The sequence below is a fragment of the Cervus canadensis genome, chromosome 1 (assembly GCF_019320065.1).
Source record: "Cervus canadensis isolate Bull #8, Minnesota chromosome 1, ASM1932006v1, whole genome shotgun sequence".
In the NCBI taxonomy this organism is placed as follows: Eukaryota; Metazoa; Chordata; class Mammalia; order Artiodactyla; family Cervidae; genus Cervus; species Cervus canadensis.
Genome location: NC_057386.1, coordinates 50,388,992 through 50,402,013, shown reverse-complemented (window position 1 = coordinate 50,402,013; position 13,022 = coordinate 50,388,992).

Genomic DNA, 13,022 nt, shown 5'->3' with positions numbered 1-13,022 from the left:
TCCCTTATGATTATACAGTGGAAGTGAGAAATAGAGTTAAGGGACTAGATCTGATAGACAGAGCCTGATGAACTATGGATGTAGGTTTGTGACATTATACAGGAGACAGGGATCAAGACCATCCCCAAGAAAAAGAAATGCAAAAAAGCAAAATGGCTGTCTGAGGAGGCGTTACAGATAGCTGTGAAAAGAAGAGACGCCAAAAGCAAAGGAGAAAAGGAAAGATATACCCATTTGAATGCAGAGTTCCAAAGAATAGCCAGGAGAGATAAGAAAGCCTTCCTCAGCAATCAATGCAAATAAATAGAGGAAAACAATAGAGTGGGAAAGACTAGAGATCTCTTCAAGAAAATTAGAGACATGAAGGGAACATTTCATGTAAAGATGGGCTCAATAAAGGACAGAAATGGTAGGGACCTAACAGAAGTAGAAGATATTAAGAGGTCACAAGAATACACAGAAGAACTGTACAAAAAAGATCTTCACAACCCAGATAATCACGATGGTGTGATAACTCACCTAGAGCCAGACATCCTGGAAGGTAAAGTCAAGTGGGCTTTAGGAGCATCACTATGAACAAAGCTAGTAGAGCTGATGGAATTCTGGTTGAGCTATTTCAAATCCTAAAAGATGATGCTGTGAAAGTGCTGCACTCAATATGTCAGCAAATTTGGAAAACTCAGCAGTGGCCACAGGACTGGAAAAAGTCAGTTTTCACTCCAATCCCAAAGAAAGGCAATGCCAAAGAATGCTCAAACTACCACACAATTGCACTCATCTCACACGCTAGTAAAGTAATGCTCAAAATTCTCCAAGCCAAGCTTCAGCAATACGTGAACTGTGAATTTCCAGATGTTCAAGCTGGTTTTAGAAAAGGTAGAGGAAAAAGAGATCCAATTGCCAACATCCGCTGCATCATCAAAAAGCAAGAGAGGTCCAGAAAAGCATCTATTTCTGCTTTATTGACTATGCCAAAACCTTTGACTGTGCGGATCTCAATAAACTGGAAAATTCTGAAAGCGATGGGCATACCAGACCACCTGACCTGCCTCTTGAGAAACCTGTATTCAGGTCAGGAAGCTACAGTTAGAACTGGACATGGGACAACAGACTGGTTCCAAATAGGAAAAGGAGTAAGTCAAGGCTGTATATTGTCACCCAGCTTATTTAACTTGTATGCAGAGTACATCATGGGAAATGCTGGGCTGGAAGAAGCACAAGTTGGAATCAAGATTGCCGGGAGAAATATCAATAACCTCAGATATGCAGATGACACCAACCTTGTCAGAAAGTGAAGAACTAAAGAGCCTCTTGATGAAGGTGAAAGAGGAGAGTGAAAAAGTTGGTTTAAAACTCAACATTTAGAAAATTAAGATCATGGCATCCGGTCCCATCACTTCATGCAAATGGATGGGGAAACAGTGGAAACTGGCTGACTTTATTTTTCTGGGCTCCAAAATCACTGCAGATGGTGATTGCAGCCATGAAATTAAAAGACGCTTACTCCTTGGAAGGAAAGTTATGACCAACCTAGATAGCATATTGAAAAGCAGAGACATTACTTTGTCAACAAAGGTCCATCTAGTCAAGGCTATGGTTTTTCCAGTAGTCAAGTATGGATGTGAGAGTTGGACTATAAAGAAAGCTGAGCGCTGAAGAATTGATGCTTTTGAGCTGTGGTGTTGGAGAAGACTCTTGAGAGTCCCTTGGACTGCAAGGAGATCCAATCAGTCCATCCTAAAGGAGATCAGTCCGGAGTGTTCATTGGAAGGACTGATGTTGAAGCTGAAACTCCAATACTTTGGCCACCTGATGCGAAGAGCTGACTCATTTGAAAAAGACCCGGATGCTGGGAAAGATTGAGGGTAGGAGAAGAAGGGAACGACAGAGGATGAGATTGTTGGATGGCATTACCGACTCAATGGACATCAGTTTGGGTAAACTCCGGGAGTTGGTGATGGACAGGAAGGCGTGGTGTGCTGCGATTCACGGGGTCGCAAAGAGTCAGACATGACTGAGCGATTGAACTGAACTGATGATTTTTGCTTCAATTTGGGGATTTATAACTTGTGTGCGTGTGCTTATGCAGTGGTGTCTGACTCTTTGCGACCCCATGGACTGTAGCCCACCAGGCCTCTCTGTCCATGGAATTTTCTAGGTAAGAAAGCAGGTTGCCATTTCCTCCTCTGGGGGATCTTTCTGACCTAGGGTTTGAAACTATATCTCCAGCATCTCCTGCATTGGCAGGCAGATTCTTTGCCACTGAGCCACCGGGGGCCCAATATACAACTTAGAACGTACTTATATAGTGCCTTATGATTTTTGAAACACTTTTACATCATTTAATTTGATCTTTTTTTCAACTCCAAGTAGGTGTGATAGGCTGGCCTGTGTACTTATGTTCCTTTCATCCGTCAATTCAGCCATCCATTTACTGCATAACACACGTTTCACAATCACTTGTTGCATGAATAAATATTTCAAATAAATTAAAATATTTATTTGGCTGTGCCAGGTCTTAGACTGATGCTGAAGCTGAATCTCCAATACTTTGGCCACCTGATGTAAAGAGCTGACTCATTGGGAAAGACCCTGATGCTGGGAAAGATTAAGGGCATGAGGAGAAGAGGGCAACAGAGGATGAGATGGTTGATGGCATCATCAACTCAATGGACATGAGTCTGAGCAAACTCCAAGGAGATGTGGACAGGGAAGCCTGGCGTGCTGCAGTGCATGGGGTTGCCAAGAGTTGGACATAACTGAGCAACTGAACGACAGCAAAGGTCTTTGTGGCACTTAGTTGCAGCACTCGAAATCCTAGTTGTGGCATCCAGAGATCTAATTCTCTGAGCAAGGATCAAACCTGGACCACTTCCATTGGGAGTGTTGTCTTAGTCACCAGACCAGCAGGGAAGTCCCTCATACAAACAAGATTTAGAATCTTTGGTCATACATAGGATGGTGTTTCTGAACACTTTTTAATTATAAAATAAATATGTGTAATAGTAGTCTGTTCAATTTTTTTTTACTTTTAAAAATTGGAGTAAAATAGCATGTAAAATTTTGCCCTTTTAACCATTTTTAAGTGTACAATTCAGTGGCATTTTTAATAATTGTAGGAACATCTCCACTATTTTTAAAACATTTTTCATCACCCCTAACAGCTTACCCATTAAGCAGTAGCTCTTCATTATTTCTTCCTCTAAGCTCCTGGTAATCTTTAATCTACTTTCAATTTCTGTGATTTGCTTATCATGTTATAGCCACGCTTTCCGGGAAACAGACTCACTCAGAAGGACAATGCAGATAGTGGAGTGCAGTTTATTACGCCGGCGGGCCCAAGGCAGAGTCTCCTCTTAGCCAAGGACCCCGTCCAGCATTTGTGAAAATCTTTTATACCCCATGCGTACGTGTCTAAACCCACCACCTGCCCCATGTGTACGTGTCTTAACCCACCACCTGCCCCATGTGTACATGTCTTAACCCACCACCTGCCCCATGTGTACGTGTCTTAAACAGTCAATAGTCAATAAGCCCGCAGTTACATTCCAACCAGTTAATAATCGATAAGCCTGTGATTACATCTTGACAGATACAAAAAAAAGTTTATGACCTGTCCGGAGACAGGTGTGATTACGGTATGCTTCCTCTTAGGCAATGAGTAGCCTGGATGTGATCTTCAGGATTCCTCTGTCTGGAGGGGGTCTTATCCTTCCATTGTCGTCCTCACAGGCACTAAGCAGAGAGTTCAGAGTCCACTGGAGAGGCAGTCGAGCACAGCCAGCACGGACAGGCCTGAGATGGAGTTCAGGCCCTATGAATTCCTTCTTCAATCATATATATTTCATATAAATGGAATCATACAATATTTTTCCTTTTGTGTCTGGCTTAATGTTTTCATGGTTCATCCATGTTGAAGCATGTAGAAGAACTTCAGTTCTTTTTATGAGACTGAGTAATATCCCAATGTATGTATGTATATACCATATTTTGCTTATCTGTTCATCTGTTTGATGGACATTTGGGTTGTTTCTAATAGTGTTTTAATTGTTTATAAATTTATATGAGCAACACTTTTTGTTCCTTGAAACTTTTATTGATTTTTAATGTTTATTAAGTTTAGGACAGTTGATTTGTCCTTGAAATATTTTAAAGCTGTTCCTAGTAGCTTAAATTTTAACCCTAGTAGACTTATTTTCGTTTCCTAGATCAGCTATTTTAATTTTCTAATTACCCTGTTTTTTCTTTTTAATTATGTTCTCATGAAAATGTTTACAACCAGTGACTAGTGATAAAATTACAATACAATGTGGTAGTAAGAACATAGGACTAAAGTCAGAAGACCTAGATCCTAATTCCAGCTGAGACATTAATAAGCCACGTCAATTTAAACACCTTTATTTTCTCATTCCTTTCTTTTATTTTTAAAACAATATAGGACTACATGAGTGTTAAATTCATTGGTCAAAATTTTGTGGTTTCTGTCTTTGTAGAGGCATTTATTGAATATTCACTTTAAATGAACAATTCTGGAAATACAGAAGAGTGACATTTACACATTTTTAATTTTCAAAATCAATAATTCTAGGGTTTCCATTCCAATACACGGTGTTTGAGTTTTGAGACATGATGTTGAAATGTTCTATTACTTAAAAAAAGAAAATTGAGTTATGGGAGAGAGGCTGGCTGTTCATAATAAGTATTTTTAGTTAACGTCAGTGCCTAAATTTACTGTTACTGTTAAAATTTATAGAACATTTTGCTCCCTCAGAACTGATTTTGGCATAAAACATGTTGACGAGTTTTCATGTGTTTTTGACCATAATATATTCTGTTGTCTGTTTTCAGATTTAGCTCACCTAGGCCTTTTTGTGTTTCAGCTGTCCTTTTGACTCTCATTATGTTTGGTAAGATGTGGAGTTTTTTAAATACACTAATACTCAGATAGTGATTTTACGTGTAGCTTATTTTGTGAGAACATAAAAGTTGGATTCACTCAGAAGAGCTTGAGAACTTATGGAAATTATGTCCTACCTACTTTCAAAAGTTAAAAATGAACACAGATTTTTAAAAAGTGAAGTAGCAAAGTAAAGAGAATTTATATTAAGTCATATGAACTAAGGCAAAGAGAAAAACATAACTGATTATATAACTCTTGATCCAGTGATGTGAAATATAATTGCTGTCATTAGTTCTTCAAGAGAAAAATATTTTTCTGGTCCTTGTTATTTTTTAATATTTTTTTTTTACTGAGAAGTATTTGCAGAAGATTTGAAATTCAGTGAAAAGTAAGTCTTCTTTCCTCCCCTGTATTTCAGTTGCTCAGTTCATTTTAGGAGGCAATCATCATTACCAGTTTCTTGTGTGACCTGCTAGAGCTATTACATGTATCTAAAATACATTTTTTCTTTGACACCTAAATCTTAACCCCAGACTTCAACAGTCAAATCTGCACCTATTTTTGTATTGGTACATATAGAATTTTCTCAATTAAAAATTTCTGTGTGATATTCCATTGTACAAATATCCTTTTACATAATCACTATGAAATTGATGGATATTTAGGTTTTTTGTGAGGATATAAGGAATTTGTCAGAGTACATGTACATTTAGAATTTCGATAGATGTTGCACACATATCCTCCAGAGATACTACTAATGTATACCTCTACCAGTGTTGTTTGAGAATGGCTGTTTATGTCCTCAACATAGTATTTTATCTTTTTTGCCAATTTGATAAGTTTATTAAAATGACATCTCACAGTGTGATATTAACATTTTCTTGTTCTTTTCTCTTTTTAAAATGAGGTTAAATGCTTTTTGATTCATATTTCCTTTGAACTTGCTGTTCTTATTTTTTTTGTTCATTTATTTACTAGATGGTTGGTCTTATTAATCTGTGAGAGTTCTTTCCATTTCAAGGAACGTATTAGGCCTTCATGATACGGCAAATATTTTCCTCAGTTTGTCTTTCTTTTTTTTTTTGCCTCATGGAAATTAGATTTTTATGTAGTCAGTTTTTTTCTTTTTATTTTGTTTGTGTGTCCTATTTCGACCTTCCCATTCCATGATTATTAAATTCTCTTTTTTTTTCCTTATGGAACTGTCAAGTTTTATTTTATGTTTAAATCTCTCCATCTGGAATTTATTTGGATGTAAACCAGGGCCTTGAGTTTTGAATTTGGCAGAGGGCTTGTGATTAAAGAGGGCACTGGGTGATATCTCAGAAAACATTTAGGGGAAAATGTCAATGTACTCTCCGTTTGTTTGATTGATTTTGGGCTGCACTGTATGGCATGTGGGACCTCAGTTGCCCAAGTAGGGACTGAACCCACACCCTCTGCATTGAAAGGTGGAGTCTTAACCACTGCATCACTGGGGAAATCCCTGTTTTCTATCCTGTATCAGTCAAACTCTAAAAGCAAGATGTACACTGGACAATTGGTGGAATACAGTAGGTAGTGTTATAGCTAATGCATTTTTCTTCATGAATTTTGGGATTTTTTGATTCATTTATTTAGTAAATATTAAACATTTTTTGTTTAAAGCAGCCAGAATTAGCTTCTGTTTGTAGTGAATGAATTCCTTTGGATGTCCACTTTTCTCTCTATAACCTCAAAAGAATTATTGTAGTTCCTTATTTCACTTGTCATGTTAAATCCTTTTTTGTGTCCCAAACCAACATATTAAGCTCTACCACTCATGCTCCAAACCTGCTGCAATCTGTTTTAAATTAACAATGTCATGATTTTATCAAATATTTGACACATATAAAACCAAACCCATTTTCCCCTAAATTGGTTTTTTTTTTCTGCTTCATTTCTCTTAATGTCAGAACCTTTCTCAAAGACTAACTCATAATGACTACATATCTAGTCAGTTGCCAAATTATTAATTCCATAAGTGGTATGCTCAAGTGTCAGCAAGTTGTTTTCTAAGAACTTGGAGATTAGAGATATAAGTTTGCTCTCAGAATTAAACTATGTAATCTTCAAGATCTGTTACTAATAATTGTTGTTTAGTCCCTAATATTAATTAATGTTACAGAAACAGTAGGAAGGCAGAATAAACCCACTTGGGAATGTAAAACCTAGTTAGTTCCAGAGCCCCAGACAGCAGGGAGAGTCTCACTATAGGAGCCCGCAGAGATGAATGAACTATCACCCTTCTCTACTCTTATTTCTCGGTCAAGATTCAAAGTCAGGGGAGAGAGTATTCTGTTGACCTATCTAGGTCCGAGTCTGACCCTAGGATGTGATAGCATCTGGGAAAAAAAGTCAGTACAATTATCTTTGGCTTCTACAAGAGGAGGCCTGGAGGCTTACCAAAACTGCCTGCAGTGGGAGAGAGGTGATTGCCTAAAAGAGATGGAGATGCTGCTAGGAAAGGGATATAGCTGCTGGGCAACCAAAACCAAGGGAGGTACATTGTAACTTATGACTGGTTCAAAGTCTTATGATTAGGAAACAGCCTATCAGAAAGTCAAAGTAAGTCTAACTCTAATCTTTGCTCTTATATGAATGAAGCGGTTGTCTACTTGGGATGATTTTGCCTCCCAGGGGACATTTAGCATTGTGAAGATATTTTGCTCATCTCAACGCTAAGAACAGGTGCCACCGGCTTCTAGTGAATAAGGATCAGGTATGTGGCTAAACATCCTAAAATGTACCTTACAGCCCCCAATAACATAGAATGGACAGGCAAGCCTGGCGTGCTGCAGTCCATGGGGTTGCAAAGAGTCGGACACGACTGAGCGACTGAACTGAAAATATCAATAATGCTTAGGTTAGAAACTCTAACCTGAGAAGATATGGCCCCAGGTGTGTCAATCAGAAGTGTCAACATCCTATCCAGTATGGTAGAAAAAGGAGGATCAAAATGGCGCTAACTTTGATTTAACCACTCAAACCCTGTTCATGGGAATGAGGGTCCTAGTTAGATTGGTCCTGATAACTAATCCTAATTGTAGAAATGGTTGCATCAGGCTCTCTTAGTTCGATGCTTTAGATATTGGAATCATAATGAACTCTGATTCCATACACATCAGTTATCAACCTGTTGATAGTTTGATTTCCCAATTATTAATTCTTTGGTTATAGCCAGATGGATAGAATTGTCTGGTCTCAATGGAAGTAATAGTTCTCACTGTAAATTCCTATACTGTCATTGTGATTTTTTTTTTTTTTTACTGTTTTTGTAATTGTGATTTTTATACATCATTTTCTTCTGAGATTTGTTAGTGTCAGTTCGTATACTTCCGTAGTAATTTTGAACACTCAAATTTCTTTTTTTTCCCCAAATTAAAACAAATTTATATATTTATTTGGCCATGCTGGGTCTTACTCGGGGCACCCAGGATCTTCGGTCTTCGTTGTGGCATGTAGGATCTTTAGTTTCAGCATGTGAACTCTTAATTGCAGCATTGGGATCTAGTTCCCTGACCCCTGATTGAAACCAGGCCCCCTGCATTGGGAGTGTGGAGTGTTAGCCACTGGACCACCAACGATGTCCCTTTACCTGTTTTACTGAGGAATGAAAGTAGGAATAAAAGAAATAAAAAAGTCCCAGTTTTATTGATATAATTGACATACATCAATGTATAAACTTAAGGTATACAGCATAATGGCTTGACTTACATTATATTGTAAATTACTACAGTAAGTTTAGTTAGCATCCATCATTTCACATAGATACAATTAAAGCAAAAAGAAAAAACTTTTTTCCTTGGGTTGAGAACTGTTAGGATTTACTCTCTTGAATTTCATTTACATTGTATAGCAGTGTTAATTAACTATGTGCTGTACATTGTCTCCCTGATACTTATTTATCTTGTAACTGGAAGTTTGTCCCTTTCAACCACCTTTCTCTAATTGCCCCTCTCCCAACACTCTGCCTCTGGTAACCACAAATCTGATCTTATTTTCTATGACTTTGTTTTAAATTCTCTATAGAGAGATCATACAGTGTGTTTCTCTGCGTGACATATTTCACTTAGCGTAATGCTCCCAAGGCCCATCAGTACTGTTGCAAATGGCAGGATTTCCTCAACCTGCCCCCTACCTCAGAGTCCTAACCACTGGACCACAGGGAAGTTCCCAGGATTTCCTCATTTTTTTTTTTGTGGCTGAATAATATTTCATTGTATGTATGTATGTGTGTGTGTGTGTATAAATACATACACATGTGTATATACATATATCACAACTTCTTCATCCAATAATCTGTTGATGGACACTTGGGTTGTAGAACACTCAAATTTCTGAGCTTCCAAGTTCATTTTATTTTTTAAAATATTTATTTATTTTGGCCGCATCAGGTCTTAGTTGAGGCATGTGGGATCTTTCCTTGCAGCATAGGCTTCTCTCTAGCTGTGGTATATGCAGGCTTCAGAGCACATTGACTCTAGTTTGCAGCAGGTGGGTTCTCTAGTTGAGGCACACAAGCTCATTTGCATGGGATCTTGGCTCCCTGACCAGGGATCACACCCCTGTCCCCTGCATTGGAAGGTGGATTCTTAACCCCTGGACCACCAGGGAAGTGCCCTGAGCTTCCAGGTTTAAATTGATAAAGTTTATCATAAATTTATACAGGTAAATGTCACTATGGTAGTTTCAAGATGAATTCTTTGACACTCCTCCCATCAGGAAATGGGGTGTATTTTGTCCCCTTTTATTGAAAGTAATGTGCCTGTAACTGCTTTGACTAATAGAGTTGTTACTCAATCGCTAAGTCACGCTCAACTCTTTGTGACCCTATGGCCTGCAGGACTCCAGGCTCTCTGTCCTTCACTATCCCCTGAGTTTGCTCAAATTCATGTCCATTGAGTTGGTGATGCTATCTAGCCACGTCATCCTCTGCCATCCACTTCTCCTTTTGCCTTCAATCTTTCCCAGCAGCAGGGTCTTTTCCAATGAGTCAGCTCTTCGCATCAGGTGGCCAAAGAATTTCAGCTTCAGCATCAGTCCTTCCAATGAATATTCAGGACTGATTTCCTTTCGAATTGACTCGTTTGATCTCTTTGCAGTCCAAGGGACTCTCAAGAGTCTTCTTCAGCACCACAATTCAAAAGCATCAATTCTTTGATGTTCATATCTGTACGTGACTACTGGAAAAACCATAGCTTTGACTATACGGACTTTTTTTTTTTAATTGGAGGCTAATTACTTTACAATATTGTAGTGGTTTTTGCCATACATTGACATGAATCAGCCATGGGTCTACATGTGTTCCCCATCCTGAACCCCCCTCCCACCTCCTTCCCCATCCCATCCCTCACGGTCATCCCAGTGCACCAGCCCTGAACGCCCTTTCTCATCCATTGAACCTGGGCTGGTGATCTGTTTTACTTATGGTAATATACATGTTCCAATGCTATTCTCTCAAATCATCCCACCCTCGCCTTCTCCCCCAGAGTCCAAAACTCTGTTCTTTTCATCTGTGTCTCTTTTGCTGTCTCGCATAGACTATGAGGACTTTTACGGTAAAGTGATGTTTCTGTTTTTTAATAGGCTTTCTAGGTTTGTCATACTTCCCAGGTGGCTCGGTGGTAAAGAATCTGCCTACCAATGCAGGAGATGTGAGATCGATCCCTGAGTCAGGAAGATCCCTTGGAGGAGGAAATGGCAACCCACTCCAGTATTCTTGCCTGGAAAATCCCATGGACAGAGGAGCCTGGTGGGCCACAGTCCATGGGGTCTCAGAGAGTCGGACACAACTGAGCCACTGAGCACAGACATGCACGCATGCTAGGTTTGTCTTAGCTTTCCTTCCAAGGAGCAGGTGTCTTTTCATTTCATGACTGCCATCACTGTCTACAGTGACTTTGGAGCCCAATAAAATAAAATCTGTCACTGCTTCCACTCTCCCCCCTTCTATTTGTCATGAAATGATGGGGCTAGATGCCATGATCTTAGTTTTTTAATGTTGAATTTCAAGCCAGCTTTTTCACTTTCCTTTTTCACCCTCATCAAGAGGCTCTTTAGTGCCTCTTTTCTTTCTGCCATTAGAGAAGTATCATCTGCATATCTGAGATTGTTGATATTTCTCCTGACAGTCTTGATTCCAGCTTGTGCTTCAGCCAGCCCAGCCTTTCGCATGATGTATTCTGCATATGTTTAATAAGCAGGGTGACAATAAATAGCCTTGTCATACTCCTTTCCCAATTTTGAACCAGTCTTGTTTCATGTCCAGTTCTAACTGTTCCTTCTTGACCCGCATACAGGTTTCTCAGGAGACAGATAAGGTGGTCTGGTATTCCCATCTCTTTAAGAATTTTCCAGTTTGTTGTGATCCACACAGTCAAAGGCTTGAGCATAGTCAAATTAAACAGAAGTAGATGTTTTTCTGGAACTCTTTCACTTTCTCTATGGTCCAATGAATGTTGGCAATTTGATCTCTGGTTCCTCTGCCTTTTCTAAATCCAGTTTGTACATCTGGAAGTTCTTGGTTCATGTACTGCTGAAGCCTAGCTTGAAGGATTTTGAGCATAACCTTGCTAACATGTGAGATGAGCACAATTAGTGGCTCAGACAGTAAAGAATCTGCCTGCAATGCAGGAGACCTGGGTTTGATCCCTGGATTGTGAAGATTCCCCTGGAGGAGGGCATAGCAACCCACTCTAGTATTCTTGCCTGGAGAATCCCCAGGGACAGAGGAGCCTGGCAGGCTATAGTCCCTGGGGTCGTAAAGAGTTGGACATGACTGAGCGACTCAGCACAGCATATAAAAGAGTTTAAACATTCTTTGGCATTGCCTTTCGTTGGGATTGGAATGAAAACTGACCTTTTCCAGTCCTGTGACCACTGCTGAGTTTTCTAAATTTGCTGACATATTGAGTGCAGCACTTTAACAGCATCATCTTTTAAGATTTGAAATAGCTCAGCTGGAATTCCATCACCTCCATTAGCTTTGTTTATAGTAATGTTTCCTAAGACCTACTTGACTTTACACTCCAGGATGTCCAACTCTAGATGAGTGACCACACCATCGCGGTTATTTGAGTCATTGAGACCTTTTTTGTATAGTTCTTCTGTGTATTCTTGCCACCTCTTCTTAATCTCTTCTGCTTCTGTTAGGCCCTTACTGTACCACAGAATTAATGCTATTGACTTATGACACCAGTTCACACCTTCTATCTTATTCATTGAAACACTCATTCTTGGAACTCTCAGGTACCATGTAAGACATCTGATTACTGTAAGACTATTATAATAGAGACGTTATGTGTAGACATTCTAATTGAAGTCCCAGCTGAGCTCTTGGTTAATAACCTGCATCAGCACAATCAAATTAATATCTTGAAAATAATTTATATATTAGTCATTTTCCACTCAATTCTTTTCAAAATCACTGGAAAAAAGTAGAATGTGAATGAGTCTCTGGACATCTAGCCTAGTTGAGCCTTCAAATGATTTTATCCCTAACCAACTGCTGTCAGACTCCAGCCTCAGAGACCTACAAGTGAGAACCACCTTTGTGAGCCCAGTCAACCTACGGGGCTATAAAATACAGCAAAGAGGGTTTGTAAAATAATTTTTGTGCTATATGTGCTATAATGTTCTATTTTAACTATCCTAATTGTTTTCAAATTTGTTCCTCAGTTGCAAGGTAGAGTTTTTTTGTTTTTTTTTTAATTGGAATATAGTTGATTTACAATGTATTAGTTTCAGGTATATAGCAACTTGAATCAGTAATACATATACACGTATCCACTCTTTTTTAGATTCTTTTCCCATAGAGACCATTACAGAGTGTTGTAGAGTTCCCTTGCTATACAGTAGACCCTTTTTAAGGTGGTTTTTGTTTTAGCCACTAAGTTTGGCAGTAATTTGTTTTGCAGCAATAGATAGCCACAATAGTTAGTTGTGAGCCTCTGTGGGTGGTTTACTGGTCTTCTCAAGTTGTATCATCAGGTGTCCTGTTAGAATTTCAGATCTTCCTATAGAGTGCCTTTTAGTTTCTTCTGTTCATCTTCATTTCCACTGACACTCTTCTTTTCTGTACTCATTATCTCCCGCTGCCCAA